The sequence below is a fragment of the Pan troglodytes genome, chromosome 6 (assembly GCF_028858775.2).
Source record: "Pan troglodytes isolate AG18354 chromosome 6, NHGRI_mPanTro3-v2.0_pri, whole genome shotgun sequence".
NCBI classification, from domain to species: domain Eukaryota; kingdom Metazoa; phylum Chordata; class Mammalia; order Primates; family Hominidae; genus Pan; species Pan troglodytes.
This window is the reverse complement of record NC_072404.2, coordinates 46,422,726-46,443,447: the sequence shown is the minus strand read 5'-3', so window position 1 is coordinate 46,443,447 and position 20,722 is coordinate 46,422,726. Positions and strand designations below refer to the sequence as shown.

The window sequence follows — 20,722 nt, the reverse complement described above, 5'->3', positions numbered from 1 at the left end:
ACAACAGGCTTATAGAGATTTTAGGCCCATGTTCTACCCTGTGGTACTGTGAAAATAAATAATTCAAAATCTAAGCTGCTGAAACTCTAAATTAGGTTTGAGCCTTAAAGGGATGTGATTATGGTACCTGAGTCACATGACAGACAGCTGTAACCTTTGTTTCTCTGATAACAGATTAAGCCTTCTTCCTTACCTGCATTGTTTTGTAACAATTTTAATTTACAACATTTTAGTTGTAAATGACTGAAGGGCACCAAGGAAGACCCCTTCCCTCTACACTGTTGATCTTCGTTATAGATTAACCTCCCTCTTACCTTTTTCACACAAAGACTTCATGGCTATCACATTGTCTTAAGGCGGAAGGTTAAATTCACTCTTTCAATTGGAAAGGAAATGAAAACCAGCTATAAAGAAAACAAGCCATACTGAAAAGAAATGAATTGTACCTAATTAATTTGTTATAACTCTATAACTTGTACAGAAAATGTTGAAATTAGTCCTATTAAATTTCTTTGTCTTCTTCCTATATAAACAAGAACTTAACTTTTAACTTTAGAGCATTGATCCCATTTCTCTGGAGTCTGTGAGTCCCAGAATGGTCATTCCCAGCTTTTCAGTTGAATAAACTCTTTAAAACTGGATTCTGACCCTTTTTATTATATTATTTCAGGTTGACATATCTGGCTGCCCAAGAAGGGACCCAAAGTGAATCTTGCCTTGACTGCTGCTGCTTTGTCAATCAATACCTGGTACCAGCAGGACTGTTTTTATCCAATTGACTTTTGCCAAAGTTTTCAGGAGCCCTTGGCAAGGCCCCTCCTGGGTTCCAAACATTATCTCTAATACATCCCACCTTATTGCAAGGTCCCACTCCTCAGAGTAAACACTTGGTCCAAATGGTGGGTGTTATAAATACTCCTGTATCAGTGCATAAGTCTCAACCTGTAACTTTTCAACTAAGTCCCTTACAAGGGACACATGTTTTACTTTGGTTTCCTTAGTTTCCATCCATCTAATAAGAAAACTTCTTAGAACTATATAATACCCATATTTCTTTCTCCTAAAAAGGTGAAATGTATTTAGAATTAGATGCTATACATGATAAAACATAATTAACAGACAGAAAATTTTTCAAAATCAGCTGGGAGTGGTGGGTCATGCCTGTCAGCCCAGCACTTTGAGAGGCCGAGGTGGGTGGATCACCTGAGGTCAGAGTTTGAGACCAGCCTGACCAACATGGTAAAACCCCATCTCTACCAAAAATACAAAAATTATCCAGGCATGGTGGTGTGCCCCTGTAGTCCCAGCTACTTGGGAGGCTGAGGCAGAACTGCTTGAACCTGGGAGGTGGGGGTTGCAGTGAGCAGAGATAATTCCACTGCACTCCAGCCTGGGCAACAAAGTCAGACTCCATCTTAAAAAAAAAGGAATTTTTTCAAAATCGATTCCAATTGCTATCCATCTTGCCTTCAAGACACTGACTTATTAAGTGATGAATTACAAAATGTAATAAGGCAATACCTGATCAATTGTGGTCAAAGTCCTGCATTGATACAGGAAAATACTGTTTCAACTACTTCAATAAAAATTTAAATAGACTCATTGGAAATGGCTTCCAAATAGCAGATAATTTAAGTAGACTCATTGGAAATGGCTTCCAAATAGCAGACAATATCCCTTCAGAACTGTAGCCCTAGAAGAAAAAAAAACCCATATAATCTTAGATTATATAGAAAGAGTACTGGTCATTCTGTGTACAAGTCCTTGTAATGCACCAATTCTCCTGGTAAGAAAACCTGATGGTAGAGGGTGGAGGTTTGTACAGGATTTGAGAGCAATAAACAACATAGTAATTCCACAGCTTCCGGTTGTGCCTAATCCTCACACACTGCTCACAGCCTTCCCATCTAATGTGGAAATTTTCGGTCATAGTTTTTTGTTTTTGTTTTTGTTTTTGTTTTGAGACAGAGTCTTGGCTCTGTCACCAGGCTGGAATGCAGTGGCACAATCTTGGCTCACTGCAACCTCCGCCTCCCAGGTTCAAGTGATTCTCCTGCCTCAGCCTCCCAAGTAGCTGGGATTATAGGCATGCACCACTGTGCCCAGCTAATTTTTTGTATTTTTAGTAGAGGTGGGGTTTCACCATGTTGGCCAGGATGATCTCAATCTCCTGACCTCATGATCTGCCTGCCTTGGCCTCCCAAAGTGCTGGGATTACAGGTGTGAGCCACTGCACCCGGCCAGTCATAGATTTATGTAGTGCATTCTTCAGTATTCCTTTAGACAAAGATAGCTAATTTATCTTTAATATCATGTGGGAAGATAGACAATATACCTGGACAGTCAGGCCCCAAGGATACACTAAAAAGCCTGACTTACTTTTTACAAGTATTAAAAACAGACCACTCAGACATTGACTTCATTGAGAAGTCTGTCTTAATACAATAAGTAGATGATTTACTTACTTGCTTAAAGAACAATGGGCTTTCATGTACAACAATTGGCCCTAAAGGGTGATAAGGTTTATAAAGGAAAAACTTCAATTTTGTCAAAAACAAGTAAAGTACATAGGCCATCTGATAAGGTTTGGCCCAGTGTCCCCACCCAAATCTCATGTTGAATTGTAATCCCCATTGTTGGGGGAGGGACCTGGTGGGAGGAGATTGAATCATGGGAGCGGACTTCCCCCTTGCTGTTCTTGTGATAGTGAGTGAGATCTCATAGATCTGAATGTTTAAAAGTGTTTAGCACTTGCCCCTTCACTCTCTCTCTCTCTTCTGCTCCACCACAGTAAGACGTGCTTGCTTCCCCTTTACCCTCCACCATGACTGTAAGTTTCTGAGGCCTCCCAGTCATGCTTCCTATACAGCCTGTGGAACTGTGAGTCAATTAAACCTCTTTGCTTCATAAATTACCCAGTCTCAGATAGTTCTTTATAGCAATGTGAGAACAGTCTAATATACCATGTAACAGTCAAGGAACAATTTCCTATTAATCCAGCTAGGTTGAAAGGAATCCTAGCTTTTCCACCACTGAGAAGCAAGAAGCAATTGAGAGGGTTTTGGGGGCTGACAGGATATTGTAGAAATTGGATAGCCAACTTCTCTTCAAAGGCCCAGCCCTTATGTACTCTCTTATAACTGGACATTACAGACCTTCTAGACAGGACAGAAAAAAATCAAATAACATTAGAAATGATCAAAAATGACTTTGCTAAATCCTCAGCTTTAGTACATCCAAATTATTATATAACCTTCCATTTTCAGTATTTAAACACTTAAGTGATGGAAACGCTTTAGGGATTCTAACTCAAAAACATGGAGATCAAAATAGACTTGGGGGTATTATAGCCAATAAAGACCCTGTAGCAAGAGGATGGCCAACTTGTATGCAAACCATTAACAGCTAATGCTTTGTTAATTAAGGCAACTAAAGACATTGCAATGGGAACATCCCTTACTATCTTCATCTCTCATTCTATGGAGGCACTGCTGAACTCATACCATGTTCAATATTACTCAGTTCTCAGACTGGCCTCACATGAGGTCCTACTTCTTTTAGCTCCTTATATCACCATATCTAGGTGTAACAATGTAAACCCTGCAACTCTTTTGCCTTTGTTTTAAGATGAGCTGCTGCACAACAGCATAGCCCTAATTGATCAATGTCTTTCTCCCAGGTCACATCTATTGAGATATCCCCCTTGCAAATACTAATGTTGTTGTTTGGCTTATAAATGGACCTTACTTAATGGATGAATCTGGATTCTATAGGGCTGGATACACTATAGTGTCTTTAACTGAAGAAACAGGAAGTGCCTATCTTCCAAAAGCCACTTCACCTCAACAAGTGGAATTAATAATATTAAATAGGTCCTGTCAATTGGCAGAAAAATATATTCACTAGTATTTATACAGACAGTAGATATGTTTTTGGAGTAGCCCATGATTTTGAAGTGTTATGGAAACAAAGAGGATTCTCAATCTCTTCAGGTCAATCCATAAAAAAAAGACATCTTATTTCACAACTACTAAAAGTCATATTATTGCCAAAATCATTGGCCATTATCAAAATTCCGGGTCATTCCAAAAAAGATACTCCAGAATGCAGAGGAAATTAGTGATCTAATAAGGTCACAAAGAGTGCTACTCAAAACGCATCTAAACAGGAAAATCTACCTGTATTAACTTTTAAGGAAGCACTTGAAATTGATATAAAATTAATCCAGAGTCCCAAAATCAGCACAAAAAGTTTGGGACACAAAAGGGCATAAATATTCACCAAAAGATGAAGAATGGTACAGGTGAAACAACTCACCCATACTTCTTGCTGAATTATAGCCATCATATTTTTAAAGACAGGGTTTCAGTCTGTCACCCAGGCTGGAATGCAGTGGCATGAACATGGCTCACTGTTGCCTTGACTTCCTGGGCTCGAGCTATCCTCCCACCTCAGCCTCCTGACTAGGTGGAACACGCCATCATGATTGGCTAATTTTTAAATTTTTTGTAGATATGGGGTCTCACCATGTTGCCCAGCCTGGTCTCAAACTCCTGGCCTCAAGCAATCCTCCTGCCTCAGTCTCCTGAAGTGTTGGGATTACAGGTGCGAGCCACTGCACCTGGCCTACAGTTATCATTTTTAACACATGTGCATGATCTAACTTACTGGAGTCCTGCCAAAATGGTTGCCCAGGAAAAATAGTATTACTGGAAACCTTCTCCAACGATAGCTCATAAGGTATACAAGCAGTCATATTTGCCCAAAATATAATCCAGGAAAAGCATTACTTACTTCCCAAAGACACTTTCCTTTATCTGAGACTCCCTTTGAAATACAGCAACTAGATTTTTTTCTAATTGCCACTTTCATAAGGCTACAAATATGTCCTGGTAATTATTTGCATGTTTTCTTATTGGGTAGAGGCATTTCCATGAAGAAGAGCAATAGCCTTAGCAGTAAGTAAAATTATTGTAGAAAAAATTATTCCAACCCAGGCATTTCATTGGAACTTCATAGCAACAGAGGTACCCACTTCACTGGAGAGATAATTCAATCAGCATGTAGCATCTGGCCTATTTTTCAGCATTTCCATTGTGTTTATTACTCCCCATCATCTGGGTTAGTAGAATGCACAAACAGAATAATAAAAACCCAAATGGTAAAATTAACTGAGGCTTTTAAAATTCCTTGGCCAAAATCCATTCCATTGGTTTTGCTAAACAAAAGATTTACTCCTTTTGGTAAAATAACAGTTATCTCCATTTAAAATAACAGGCAAACCTATCAAAATGTCTCCTAGAAATTGTGCCACCTTGTGACTTAGTAAAATAATCTTTTCACAGAAAGCTTCTTGGAAACATAAATCTAAGAACCACAGACTTGAACCTGGAGATTTTGTCTATTGGAAACATTTCTTAAAAGATTGTCTCCAACCAGGATACAGCGGACCTTACCAGGTACTTCTTACTAATCCTTGTGCTGCTAAACTAGAAGGCATAGACTCCTGGATTCACGTCTCACATCTAAGGAAAGCTGAGCCTCCTGAATAGACTGTTTCACCAGAGAGTAATCTTCTACTTAAGATAAGGTGGTGCCCAATTGAGAAGAAGATGGTCGCAGACATGGTTGGGTGTCCCAAGACCTGGACCAGGTCTGTATCTAACTTAATGCTTAATATTAACAATTGTTAATAGATGGAGAATATTTTATTTTACAAGCTTCCACCAAACTTCTTTTTTTTTTTCTCCTTAGTTCTCATGCCTTGGTACTACTATACCACTTGTTGCCCATAAAGCAACCTCTTTTTGCAATGGGCCCAACACTATGCTAATAGGTTACAAAAGGATGCTCATTGGGTATGTGGTCTCATGTCCCTTTCCAGTAGTTCTGGATTTCCCATAGTGGGAATCTCTTCAAGGGCAAGATTGGATAGAATATCAGAAATATTATATATCCATGTTTCCCCAGCACAGTTATTGGTACTTAACACTAGTATGACTAAACATAATAACCATCACTGGTCTATTACTAATACCTTACAAAATAAAGGGTAAGGGAATAACTTCTCCATAAAAGAAATTAAATCACTAGCTTTAACGCTGTGCTGCCCCAGTTGAGAGACAAAACAGACACTGCCCCAATTGAGAAATAAGACTGCAACCAAATGTAGGTTCAGCTGCTCACCACTTGCAAAACTGAATAACAAGGACAAGGTTCAGTATAAGGAAATTGACTTCATTTTCCAAAGCTAACAGTGGGGAAGTGGTTCAGGCTCCTGCCTTAATGAAACTGCTTCAAAATTCTTGGGCAAAATGCTAGGGTTTAAGAAGGGGAAGTTTGGTATGGAGGATATGTGGTGGGTGGGGGGTGGTGGGTGGGGGCATGAGAGGTGGTGCTGGTCTACGTGGCTTGTTTTGATGACTTATCTTGAGTTATTGTCCCATCTTAAGAATGGGTTGGCACCATCTCAGGCTTGACCAGGTTGTAAATTAGCTGCTGCCTTGAAGTAATCTTCTGGTGGGAGATAATTCCATAGGCACCCAGATTGTCTCAAGATTCAATCCCTGGAACTTCTAAGCAAACATAATTAGATATGTTAGCAATGCAAGGAAGTACCTGGTAGAAAGAAGGAGAGTAAAGCTTATTATTTCATTACTAATAAGTTGTACAAAGGACTGCAGAAAGAAAAAGAGAAAAATAACAAAAATAGGGTCCTTGGTTACAACACCTCACTATCAAATGCCATTCTATTTCTATGGAACTCAAGTGACATATTCATTCTAGCTACTTCCTATTGCAAAGGGGTGTAGTTAAAAGGTATTGGAATGGAACTGATCTACTTGGAGGTGAAAGTGTTCTCAAGTACCTGGGCTCAGATGAAACCTGTTGCAGCATTATGGTGAAGAGCCTTGCAAGTCCCTGAGAAAGTCTATCTTGTATCCCATGCAAAAGGCACTGCAGCAGTAAAACCCACAGCACAGAAGTATCCCTATTTCCCACAATTATAGTGAGAATTACCAGTAACTGTTCCCATCAGGATGGTCCTGACCCAAACTAGGATGTAAACCATCTAATGGCAATGTAGGGTCTGGGTTTAACATGGCTTGAATTTCTTGCATGTCTTATGTATGTATGTATATATACGTGTACATGTATGTATATATGTATATATACGTGTGTGTGTATGTATATATGTATATTTAACAGATTACAGGAGGAGCTATGAATATTCATGAAGATGGTTATAAACCCTGTCTAGTTCTTAAGAATGGATCAGTTTAGTTAAATGGCTGTTTCCCATTCCAGGAGGTGCCATTGCAGATGGGCTAGGTCTCAATATGTGATGAAGGTGAATATGAGGTATTTTTATGGAAACAGAAGAAAAACAAAGTTGATGTTGGGCATAATCTATCTTCAGTTTCAAAAGAAGAAGGCAGTGGCAATCTGACTCATTTTTCTAACCTGTGTCTCAAGGAATAAGCTTTAGCTTGTAAGGCCTCAGTAAAAAGGTAGCAGCAATTTTATTGAGTCCAAGTCAAAAAACTGGAAAAAGAAATTTAAAAGCATTAGTCTGGGGAATTGTTGCCTGGGAAAAATAAAGATTCATTCCAAATTGCAGAAAATAATACAGATCCAAAAACAATGGACAAGACTAGACTCTAACAATAGGTGTACTATAGTTTTTTTTTTGAAACACAAATTTTCTTTTTTCAGTCCCCATTTTTACTAAAGACAAATCATGGAACTATTTGTAAAACAAGTTTTAGTATTATTATATTTGGCCTGATTAGCCTCATTATTTGTATAAAGTGCAGCAAGAATAATTATTTGCCATATAGGCCCTTTTAAAAAAATTGACTTTGCTGGAATGCTATTTTTTTATAAGAAATCTCAGATTAGACTGTTTAAAGCCCTGAGTTCAGCCATGGATTTATCTGCCTGCAAATGTCTGTATGAATTGCGTAAATTCTTCTCCTTTCAAGATCCCATAAAAACTTGGAGCTCCTAGGCCTGTCAGAAAGTGACATTCTTTACTTACCACAGGTCAGGAAACCTATATAGGGACTATATAGACAAGAGGTGAGGCCAGTTTTTCTTAGGGGCCTTTTATCAGCTCTGTAAGTCAACTTTGATTCCTTAAAGCAGTCTGTTTATAACTGAAACCATGCCATTCCAGTCAAAGCCTTGGTAAAATAACCAGTGCCTTCAATGGTGTCCTGTTTAAAAAAAAAGAAAACAGATTTTTATTGAACTTATAGAAATAAACATACTGCCATAAATTAAGTATACTTACAAATAGTTTTCAAATTCTGGAGAAATCAGGTAAAGGACAGAAATGTTTCAAATTTTTCTCACAAGAATATACTCTGTAAATCACTCAAAAGAAAAAGAAAGATTTTCTGGACTTTGAAAAACAAAAGAATTACCAATACTTTAAACAAAAAGTCATAAAAAGATTATTTTGGTCTTCCATTAGTTCAGTCTGTGTAATCAACTCTTTTTCTGCTTGATATTCATGAACACATTAGCTCTTCATGGGAGTCTTGGAAGTTTTTTACTTTATTCTAATGTCATACTCTCAAAAGTTATCAGAAACCTGCATTCAAGAGCACCTACCTATAGGATCAGAGTCCTATAGCTGATTATAAATCCGCACTTTGAAAAGAATCAAAATAAAACAACAATTATGGATGACAACAGTTTCAGAGCAGCCTTGGTTGAAGACACAATTGACAAGGAAATTTCATTATCTCTGTGGCACACAATAATTTAACATAGCAACCATTAATTATTACTGATAGCATATACTGAGATATATCAGAATTATAGGAATCTTACACAGTTTTGGAACAGATATTAGTAATACATTTATATGAATGTGTAATGAATCCAAGAAAGTTAAACATTATTTTATATTTCACAATGCTTCCTGTATGATTTTAATATCCAAATAAGCCAAATATGTCTCTTTTAGACTTCAGGAGATGTAATATTTAAAAAGGTTAATGAGATCTAAAAAGGCTTAATTTAGAACTTGGAATTTCAATTTTTGAAGGTTTGTCAAATATCAACGGCTTAAAACATTTGATAACACAAAATGGAATCACAGATTATTCATTTAGCTGAAATGACAACTCAAAAATATCAAAAGACAAAAACCTTTACTCACTAATAGAGGGGAGACTCAGTTTTCTAAACAACAAGCTGATATAGTTTGTATATTTGTCCCCACCCAAATCTCATGTTGAATTGTAATTCCCAGCATTGGAGGTGGGGCCTGGTGGGAGGTGATTAGATTATGGAGGTGGATTTTTCATGAATGGCCTAGCACCACCCCCTTGGTGCTGTTCTCACAATAGTGAGTAAGTTCTCATGAGATCTGGCTGTTGAAAAGCGTGTGGCACCCATATTCTCTCTCTCTCTTGCTCTTGCTTTGTGAGATGCCTCCTCCCCCTTTGCCTTCTGCCATGATTGTCAGCTTCCTGAGGCCTCCCCAGAAGCCCAGCTGATGCAAGCACCATACTTTTTATAAAGCTTGCAGAATCGTGAGCCAATTAAACCTCTTTTCTTTATAAATTATCAAGTCTCAGGTGTTTCTTCATAGCAAGAAAAGCCTAATACAAAGACCCAATAAAGAAAACACCAGGCCAACTAAATCTGTCTCTTCTCTCTTTCTGTCTTTTTTTTCTTTGTTTTCTTTGTTTTCCTGTAGCGTACTCAAAAGGCAAAGAAAACCCTTTCATTATCTCTCAATATTATATGAAAATTTTGTTTAAAAAAGAAAAACAAATTTCACCTTTGTATTGTTGCATTACTAACAGTGAAGTTATTTTTTTTCTTTTCTTTTTTTCTTTTTTGAGACATAGTCTCACTCTGTCACCCAGGCTGGAGTGCAGTGGCATGATCTCAACTCAGTGCAACCTCCACCTCCCAGGTTCAAATGATTCTTATGCCTCAGCCTCCCCAGTAGCTGGGATCACAGGTGCATGCCACCACTCCTGGCTAATTTTTGTATTTTTAGTAGAGACAGGGTTTCACCATGTTGGCCAGGCTGGTCTTGAACTCCTGGCCTCATGTGATCCACCCGCCTTGGCCTCCCAAAGTGCTGGGATTATAGGCTTGAGCCACCATGCTTGACCTAAAGTTAATTTTTTATAAAACCTTGTAAGCCAGTCTATTAGTTTGACCATAAGGTAAGATTTTTATAAACCATTTATAACTCTATAATTTTTTGTTAAAGAGCAGATCAATGCTCTAAGAAACCTCTGTTATTTTGATACATGGGCCCAGATTCTGGCCCTATATCAGTGTCTTTTTATTTTAATGCTCAATTTATGGATATACAAAATAATATCCTTTAATTTTAGCCAACTTCTTCACATGCAGAATTTATTTTATAAGATTAATCAGGCTGGGCACAGTGGCTCACACTTGTATTCCTAACACTTTGGGAGGCTAAGGTGTGTGGATCATTTGAGGTCAGGAGTACAAGACCAGCCTGGCCAACATGGTGAAACCCCATCTCTACGAAAAATAAAAAAATTAGCCGGACATGATAGCATGTGCCTGTGATCCCAGCTACCAGGGAGGCTTGAACCTGGCAGGCAGAAGTTGCAGTGAGCCAAGATCGTACCACTTCACTTCAGCCTCTGTGACAGAGTGAGACTCCATCTCAAAAAAAAAAAAAAATTAATCTTCTATAAACCTTTTATAACTTACTTAAACTTTGTTTTTTTAACTTAAAATAATCTTTAAACCATCTAAACTAGGCAAAATTACTTTATCTTCAATAAAAAACCATGTTTCCATGCCTTTTTATAACTTTTTACCAAGACATATTTTACTTTCTTTAGACTACTTCCATGTAAAACTGTTTTTCTAGTAGTCCCAATTACATATGTTATAATGTAAACTCCTAGCAACTTTTATTCTTAGTGAAAGATAAAGGAAGTAAGCAATTTAATTATATACCAGGTGTAGAACCTAGGAGACAGGATAGAACTTCAGATAATGTTTGACTTTTTCCAGCATAGCCAGGGAGCACAGCTAAGTCCATGTGTCCCCTGGCTTTACTTAGAATTTAACGGCTCCAAAGCTGGCGAGTCCAACAATTATTAAAATGTCATAGAAGCAGTTTGTGATCTTAAAACATCTAGCAAAGACAGTATCTGGCTTGCTTAATTCAGAGTAAGTGTCTAAATTCTGAAGACAATTTTATTTTATTTTACCAATAATCTTTACCACTGTCTTTATTTCCCAAAGATTACTAAAGTCACATGACATTTTAAAGTTTTTCTATTTTTCTAATAAAATATTGTGTTTAGCTGCTTATTTTTCTTTCAGCCAATTAATTAGAGCTCTTTTCTATATTTTGGTAGTGAAACATCACACACACAACACATATAAATACACAGAGAGACAGACAGAGGCAGGTGATATTATTTTTCATTTGCCAGTTTTAAGTTTCTTTTTCTTGTTTTAGACGATCGGTCTCTTGATTACCTGTTCCCTTTCCCAAACAATTGCCAGCCAGACAGCTTCAAATTTACATTTTCGTAGAAATATTTATTAGGTGAAACAAAATACAGAATTCATATTCTATTTAGAGTGAGGAAAAATGGTGTGGGTAAAAGTTCAGTCAAGACAGCCAGCAAAGGCAGACACTCTTACAAATGGAAATTTTCTAAAAGATCTGAGTTTCTTAATTGGAACTTAGATCTGGCTTTAAGATTACTGGCTTTAAGGTGGAGACTTTTAAGGAATAGGGCCAGGAAACATGCATTTTGTAGGGCTAACAAGCAGGCACAGCTGGAAGGCAAACAGACCTCCCCAAATCAAAGATCTCATTTTTCCACCGAATCCTGGGTGCCCCAAAGAGGGAAGTGCTACAGGATGAGATAGTGCAATGCTTTCACAGTGTATACCATCAAAAGGACATTTCTGTGAGGCTGGTGGGCAACCCAAAGCCAATCAGCCCTTTCTGTAATCAGTCCATCCCCTGTTCCATACCTTCCAGTTGTCCAGGAGCATACTCTGCTTATTTAAATGCCCAATGAAAGTTGTATGGCCCTGTAAGAAGAATTATTTATTATAACTGCCATCAGCCATTTTACAAAGTATATTTTTAAATCTAGCTATTACATATCAAGGTCAAAATTCTCTCATAATGCCAAGTAATTTCTGGTCTCCCCCTACAAAGTAAAAAAGACTGGATAAAAGAGGAAGGAACAACAGACGGGAGTATATGGAGAGTCAGACGGAATTCTGCTAAGAAGTGTTTACAGAGAGAAAGTAGGGGCTTTAAAACAATATATGTCTTAAATATCAGTTTTAAGTAAGTTGACTTTTAACTATAAAGCACTCAAAATAAAATCCTTTCAAATCTTTTATTACCAGATTTTAGCTACGAAAACCAGCCAATATTTCTGGCATTTGAATTTTTTTCCTTCAATTTTGAATGAATTTTCACTGTTTACATTTTAGTTAGAAGTGGCTGAACTGTATAAGAAAAACAAAATCTCAGTACTAGTAACTTAATAATAGCAGATACAAAGTAGGCAGAAAAGAAAAGAAATAAAGCAAGATAAGAGTCCAAATATAAATGCTACACACTCACACAGTCACAATTTCAAATGGCGCTCTCCCAAACAAGTCCCCGCTCAAGGGGCTGGGTAAAGAGTCTGGAAACCTCCTCCATCCTGATCACAAATGGCTCCAAGAGCAGCTGAGTCCAAACAGAGCAAAGCTCCAGTGGCATCACAAACACAAATGGTGTGCATGCCCAAACTGTGTTGTGAGCACCTAATTCTAAGCAGAGCAGAGTCCAAGCAATACCACCCAAAAAGACAGAGCTAAGCTGGGTGCACACCAGCTGCCTCATCCAATTTCCAAAGTTTGTCGACTTACTCAGAGGTCACTTTCTTTGTACCAGTGAAGTGTAGAAGCCAGCCAGTGCCATGGCAGAAAGAGCAGGGAGGTTCCCCAGGACAAAACTGTCAGTTTCAGGGAAATTCCCCAGGGTTTTGGCCATAATGTCAGCTAGCTATAAGCAGCTGGTGCTCACAGGCAGCCCCCTGGCCCATTTGGTAGCATGAAGCCAGATTGACAGACTAGGATCACCCAGAATGCACAGCTTCCCTGTACAGGACACCAAAAATTGTAACTGAATGCAGATTTGGCCGTTTGTCACTTGCAGAATCAAGTAACAAGGACAAGGTGTGATAGAAAGAAAGTGAAGTGACTTTATGTTCCAATATTGACAGTGGGAAGTAGTTCAGGCTCCTGCCTTGATGAAACCACTTTAAAATTCTCAGGCAAAACACTAGAGCTTGAGAAGGGGAAGTTTGGTATGGAGGAAATGCGGGAGTGGGGGGTGGCAAGGTGGTGTGGGTCTATATGACTTGTTCTGATGACTTATCTTGAGTTATTGCTCCAACTTGTGAATGAGCTGGTGCCATCTCGGGCTTGACTGGGTTGTAAATTAGCTGCAGCCTTGAAGTAATCTCCTGGTGGGGGATAATTCCATAGGCACCTGGATTGTCTCAAGATTCAATCTCTGGAACTTCTAAGCAAGCATAATTAGATAAGCTAGCAATGCAAGGGAGTGCCTTGTGGAAAGAAGGAGAGTAAAGGATATTATTTTATTACTAAAAAGTTAATAGAAAAGGACTGAAGAAGGAAGAGGAAAAAAACCTTAAAAATAGGGTACTCAGTTATAAGAAAACTCAACTTCAGTATCACATAACACAAATTTAAGATGGGTTTATCTGGCTTATTCCCTCCCGTCAGCTCAGCTACGTCGTCTATGTTGGGACCAGAGAAATTACATTAAAGATAACTGGCCTAATTGCATCAGAAATATGGGATGGATACCCAAAGAACAGTGTTTCAACACCATTATATTACAAAATACTGATTGGCCTGCCACTGAATAGATACAACAACTGAGTATTTCTTGGTTAGCTTCAAATGGAAAGTTTTGGTCATGTGGCACTAATCTATGGACATGGCTACTCCCAGGATGGCTAGGACAATGTTCCTTGGGTTATGCTTGGGCACAAGGTCAAATAGTTCATTCCCTATCAAAACCTGCAAATTTTCCTCATTTATAATCCTGCTGGGCTTTTTCTGTGTTCCATTGGTATGATCATTTAGCTTCCATCTTCATCGCACAACTGGGTATTTGAGAATGTTATTTGGCATGTAGAGGCCCCGATCAATTATACACTACAGGCTGTAAATGATAGCCACATCAGTACTTTGTTATTAAACAATGAAGTTGCTATTACAAGAAAGGCTGTATGGCACAACAAGTTTTAGACACACCCACTGCAGCCCAAGGTACCATCATAAAAACTGAATGTTGTGTCTCTATCCTAGATGAGTCTAATAACATCAATAAATGAATGGCTGATATGAAAACCTCAATAACCAACTTTTCAGATCCCAAATCTTCTCTAAGTGACTAGCTAAGTAGATGGTTTGGATCTTGAGTAACTTAACAGCAAAAGCTGTTACTTATTCTAGGAATTGTAATTGCATATTGTGTTTTGTTCTGGTTTTGTCTACACTGTTGTTACAGCATTTGTTTAAAATGGAGTCAACTTGTGACTGAAAAGACTAAAATAATGGTCCCCCAAATAGTTGCATAAATTGAAGATATAGCTATTTAGCCTAACACACAAAATCACTTTCTTTATGCTGACTTAAATTCAGCCTATACTACATCAGCTTACAGCTGGTTTAATCATCCTTTGCTAGGGGACATGACATCCTAGGAGTGTGCCTTCCTAGTGACATGGGATCAAAATTTCTCAACATAAAAGGAGTCCAACCATTAAATTCATCTATGATGGTTTCTTCAAAAAGTTCTTGAAGAACTTTCTTCCAAAAAGAAGAAAAATGTAAAAATAAGTAATCCAAATTGAAGATGTTGGAACTCTAAAATTATTTTGAACCTTAAAGGAATGTGATTATGGGCCTGCATCACATAAGAGACAGCTGTAACCTTTGTTTCTCTGATTATAGATTAAGCCTCCTTCCTTACCTGTATTGTTTTGTGTTAATAAAATGACATGAATGACAGAAGGGCACCAAGGAAGACCCCTTCCTTCTCCTCTGTTGATCTTCATTGTAGATTAACCTCCCTCTCACCTTTCTCACACAAAGACTTCATGACTACCACATTGTCTTAAGATGGAATGTTAAACACACTCTTTTAAATTGGAAAGGAAATGAAAATCAGCTATGAATAAAACAAGCCATACAGAAAAGAAAACAAACTCTAACTAATTAATTTGTTATAACTCTTAAACCAGTATATAGGAAATATAATCCTGTTAAATTTCTTTGTCTTCTTCCTATATAAGCAAAAACTTAACTTTTAACTTCAGAGCACTGATCCTATTTCTCTGAAATCTGTGTGTCCCAGAATGGCCATTCCCAGCTTTCTTCTTGATTAAACTCTTTAAAACTAGATTTTGACCCTTCTTATTATCTCATATTGACACAATCCCTCTTTATGACAGAACAACACAGAAAGACAAAGACAAAAGACAAGACTATTTCTGGGAGGAAAAAGACAATATGAATTTTCATTCCAAAAAGTATACCAGAGTTGCTACACCTAAGACTAGGCTCACAAATCCTTTTCCTCCATTAATCAAGACTTTCAACTAGGTACGGTGGCTCACTCCTATAATCCCAGCATTTTGGGAAGCTCAGGTGGGTGTATCACCTGAGGTCAGGAGTTTGAGACCAGCCTGGCCAACATGGCAAAATCGCATCTCTACTAAAACCACAAAAATTAGCACCACCACTAGGTAGTGGTGGTGCATGGCTGTAATCCCAGCTACTCGGGAGGCTGAGGCACAAGAATTGCTTAAACCTGGGAGGCAGAGGTTGCAGTGAGCCGAGATCGTACCACTGCACTCCAGCCTTGGCAACAGAGTGAGACTCTGTCTCAAAAAAAAAAAAAAAAAAAAAGGACTTTGGAGAGGAAAAGGGACAGTGACTTTTACTGTCTACTGGATCAGATTGCACAAAGAGAGGCTTGGAGCCTGGCTGGTAAGAATTTCTTATCCTACTGGTTTGTTGAGTCCTGGGCTCCCTTGACTGTGGCTTCCAGAAGAGCAGAGCAGTTTTGCTATCCTGCTCACAATGCAAAACTGTACGGGCCAAGGGAAACTTCCCCTGCATTCTGTAAAAGTTCACTGAAAATCAACTGACAAAAGGCAGATTAATAGGAGAAAAAGCATACAAATTTATTAACATGTGGGTGAGGGAATCAAACAGTGATTACCCCAATCTCCTAATGGGGTACAGAAGCTTCTATACCCTTTTTCATAGAGGAGGAAGGATATAGGGAATGTAGCCAGTTCTTTTAAGGGTGGTAAACGATTATTAGGGAAAATGAATGGACCAGGGATACAGAAATTAACTTGTAAATGATGATTATCTTTAGAATGTGAGGTGGAGAGGCAGGCATTATCTTGCGGAAAAGTTTATCCAGGTGTGGTTACATTCTTCAATCTTCTTTTCTGCTGCAGATAATGAGGTAACAGGGAGGGAACAGGCAATTGTATTTCTTTTGGCAAGAAGCTTTCTTGGTTAGATAAGGAAATTTCAGAGACAGTCCCTCTCTCTGCTGTCGAAAGGAAGGAGGAGAAAAGACAAGGTTAGAGGGACCTTGATTCTGAGGCTTATTTCTGAGTCCTTTCAATTTTCTTTCTTTTTCCTTTTTATTAAGATGCAGGTCTCACTATGTTGCCCAGGCTGGTCTCAAACTCCTGGGCTCTAGCAATCCTCCCGCCTCGGCCTCCCAAAGTGCCAGGACTATAGGCATGAACCACTGCACTGGGCCTCAATTTTCAAAAGCATGCAGTATGCCCAAGTGCCATATTTGGGAGAATCATTTTCTATATCCCAAACGCTTTCTATTTCTGGGTGCCTGTTTATGTATCTGTCAGGATACTGTGTTAAGCTATGGCAACAAACTAACACAAGGTCTCAGCGACTTTATACAACAAAGCTCTATGTCAGGCTCATGTTACGTGCCCTTTGCTAGTCAGCCAGGAGCTCTGTTTTGTGTCCCTGTCATCCTGACTTGGATCCTTGCTAAAGGAGCAGCCACCATCTAGAACATTTTGTAGCCTTGGCAAAGGGAAAAGAGAGAAAGGTGAATCATGCTTCCTCTTAACAACTTCACAGAAAAGTGGTGCACATCACTTACATTTTATTGGCAAGACAAAATTCAAGTGGGTGGATGTGATATTGTGAAATATATATTTGGGTTTTGTCCCCATTTCTTGGCATACAGCTCCTAAACGTGACAAGAGCTAGCTCCTGGAGTGACAAGAATGTCTTTTGTATGCTAATGAATGACTACTGTCTAGCAGCCCCTAAATAGCTTCAGGACGGGGACTGGTCATGGGAGAGACCTAGGCGTGATTAGAGAGTTGGGACTTTCAGCCCCATCCTGTAGTCTCCTGGGAGGGGAGAAGGGCTGAAGGTAGAGTTGACACCTATGGGCATTAATGTAATCAATCATGCCTATGTAATGAAACCTCCATAAAAACCCAAAACGACTGGGTTTGGGGAGCTTCCACATAGCTGAACACATGGAGGTGCCTGGAGGAGACAGAGAGGACATGAAATTGCTTCATGTGGGGTAAGAATTGCTTCATGTGGGGAAAACCCCTGTACAACTGGTGGCAGAAGTGTTGCACTGAGTGACTGAGAGTAGAGAGTAGGGAAAACACTGTTATTTTTCTATCCTATAGCACAGAAGTGAACTCTTGCCATTGTCTGGAGGGAGAGAATCATCTAAATGGCCACTGCAGGGATCTGCTCTGGGAACATCTCCATAGCAGGACATAGAGATCATCCTTATTCCGGTTAAAGGTCAGAAGAGAGGGTAGCACTCCACTGTGTGAATGTTTATCCAACCAGTGTCCAAATGATGGGCACTGGGCATAAATCATTTTGCATTTCTTTTTTTTTTTCTTTTTTTTCAGACAGGGTTTCACTCTTGTTGCACAGGCTGGAGTGCAATGGTGTGATCTCAGGCCACCGCAACCTCCGCCTCCCTAGTTCAAGTGATTCTCCTGCGTCAGCCTCCGGAGTAGCTGGGATTACAGGCATGTGCCACCACACCCAGCTAATTTTGTAGTTTTGGCAGAGACAGGGTTTCCCCATGTTGGTCAGGCTGGTCTCGAACTCCTGACCTCAGGTGATCCTCCCACCTTGGCCTCCCAAAGTGCTGGGATTACAGGCGTGAGCCACCACACCCGGCCTTCATTTTGCATTTTCGTGAGTGTATCTTTGTCTATTTTTAAATTTTTCTGGTATTTTTAGTCTAATCTAATATTTTCGCATTTTAATAGTTTTAATTAAATGGTTTACACTCATAGTGAAATTGGTGTATTTTTCTATATTTCTGATGCCTTTAAGGTGTCCTGCTTTTTATTCTTCTTTGTTGTTTACTTTTTTGTTGTTGTAAACTATGTTTTCATCTTACATAGGCTATATTTCATTTATTTTCTCTTTTGAAGTAACAGATGTTAGAAATCATGCTTAAATCATTAGTTTGAAACCATTTGCTTTCAAATGTATCAAGTAAATAATAAACGTATATCAGGATAAAACAGTATTGTGATACCTTTGAAACAGTAACTTTTATTGTTTTATCACAAAATATTCTTTAAATATAAATATATGTCTTTAATTCTATGATTCAACCTTTGCTCATTTTATTTGGAATTTATAGTTCTAGGTTATTATTGTAATATTCCCTTCATTATATCAACAACCACCCCCCAACAGACACCCCCTAAATCATTTTTGTCTTTGTCTTCAATTTGTTAACCATACCTACAATGGTCTTTTTCTGAACATTAAAGGACTTCTGAATAGGTTGCACCTTCTCCTTTCCTGAATTTTTGGTTTAGAATTATCGATCTACAGTGCATCTTACAGGGTTTTGTTTTTTCTTTTTTTCTTTTACTTTGTTTCTTCAAGAAGGGGGCAGGAGGGTAATCTCAGGCTTCAGTTGCACACTATTTTCTGGTTCTACTATGACCTCTTTAGGCACTCTGTTTCCCCATACTTCCCCCAAAAGGTTGGTGTCCTCTGGCACTCTGGCCTTAACTCTCTTCCTTCCTCCTCCTTTGGGAGGTCTTTTCTACTTTCAGAGCTGCAGCTGCTTCCCATCTCTGATGAGGACCCAGGGACATCTCTAAACAGACATGCCCTCCCAAGTACCCTGTATGTGTTTCCCAAGTCTTCCAGACATTCCTGTCTGGAGAGTTGAGAATAATGCAAATCCAACATTTCATTCTTTCCTAAATCTGCCCTTGCTCTTGTTTTACCCTCGTTGAAGTCAAATAAAATATAGAAATGAATCTCAACCATTAAAACATTTTATTTGAGAAGCAAGAATTGAGATTCAGGGCAAACACACAGACAATGTGATCTTAGGTATGTTCAAAGAAAAAAGAGAAGGCTGAGAGTTTCATTAGAAAGAGAAATGTCAGGCATTGTTTTTGAAAGAAAGCTCATAGGCACTAGAGAAGCTTTAGAGATCTGGCCAGCTCTGATTGGTGAGAGATGGTGGTAGTAAAACCAGTCAGAGTCACAGCACATGGTTTCAGCAGCTGGGCTTGTGGAAAATTTAATTATTGGAGCAGGTGTCCTGTGCCGTGAGTGCTTTTTTCCCTGGTCCCTCGACTCTGATTTGCTTGGGTTTGACAAGAATGACTCAATTTGTATAATTAACATTCACATCTTCCTTTAGATCATCACCATCCTTCAAGTCATGCAAGTTAAAGTCCCATAAAATCATATAAAATCCTCTGAATTCTTCTCTACCATGTCCTATCCAATCAGTTCCTAAATCTTGTCAAGCCACTCCTTGGTGTCTGATATGGTTTGGCTCTGTCCCCACCCAAATCTCATCTTGAATTGTAGCTCCCATAATCTCCATATGTTGTAGGAGGGACCAGCAGGAGGTAATTGAACCATGGAGGCAGGTCTTTCCCATGCTGCTCTCATGATAGTGAACAAGTCTCATGAAATCTGATGGTTTTATGAAAGGCGGTTCCCTTGCACATGTTTTCTTGTCTGCCACCAGGTAAGACGTTCCTTTGCTCCTCCTTCGCTTTCCGCCATCATTGTGAGGCCTCCCCTGCCATGTGGAACTGTGAGTCCATCAAACCTCTTTTCTTCATAAATTACCCGGTCTTAAGTATTTCTTCATAGTGGTATGAAAATATAGTGTCCAACACCACTGCCTCCTTTCCATTCCCACAGTTGGCTCCACACTGGATCTGCCTTTACCCAGAAATCATTTCTCGATTTACATTCCCTTTCCTCACTCTTTTACTGATCTAATGTTTAATATCTAGAGCTCTAAGACCATCAGGCATAAATACTTGACAATCTGGCATTCAAAGGATTTATTTATTTATTTTGAGACAGAGTCTCACTCTGTTGCCTGGCTGGAGTGCAGTGGTTCGACCTCAGCTCACTGCAACCTCCGCCTCCCAGGATCAAGCAATTCTCCTGCCTCAGTCTCCCAAGTAGCTGAGATTACAGGTGCATGCCACCACACCTGGCTAATTTTTGTATTTTTAATAGAGATGGGGTTTCACCATATTGGCCAGGCTGGTCTTGAACTCCTGACCTCAGGTGATCCATCCGCCTCAGCCTCCCAAACTGCTGG

General features: G+C 39.0%; 1 protein-coding gene across 2 annotated transcripts in view; it reads right to left on the bottom strand.

The window, feature by feature from the left end:
* Positions 1-5,084: 5,084 nt before the first annotated feature.
* The window catches only part of LOC112209777 (uncharacterized), a 161,131-nt gene continuing 145,493 nt past the window's right edge, over positions 5,085-20,722 (bottom strand). Inside the window, exons 3-4 of one of the 2 annotated variants that reach the window (XR_008548972.2) lie at positions 8,042-8,219; positions 5,085-6,575 (exon numbers count right to left, since the gene is read on the bottom strand). The gene's annotated coding sequence lies outside the window, so the exon portion shown is untranslated. Of the gene's footprint in view, positions 6,576-8,041; positions 8,220-20,722 lie in introns of those variants that run through there. The other variant, XM_063814177.1, reaches the window with a different exon arrangement.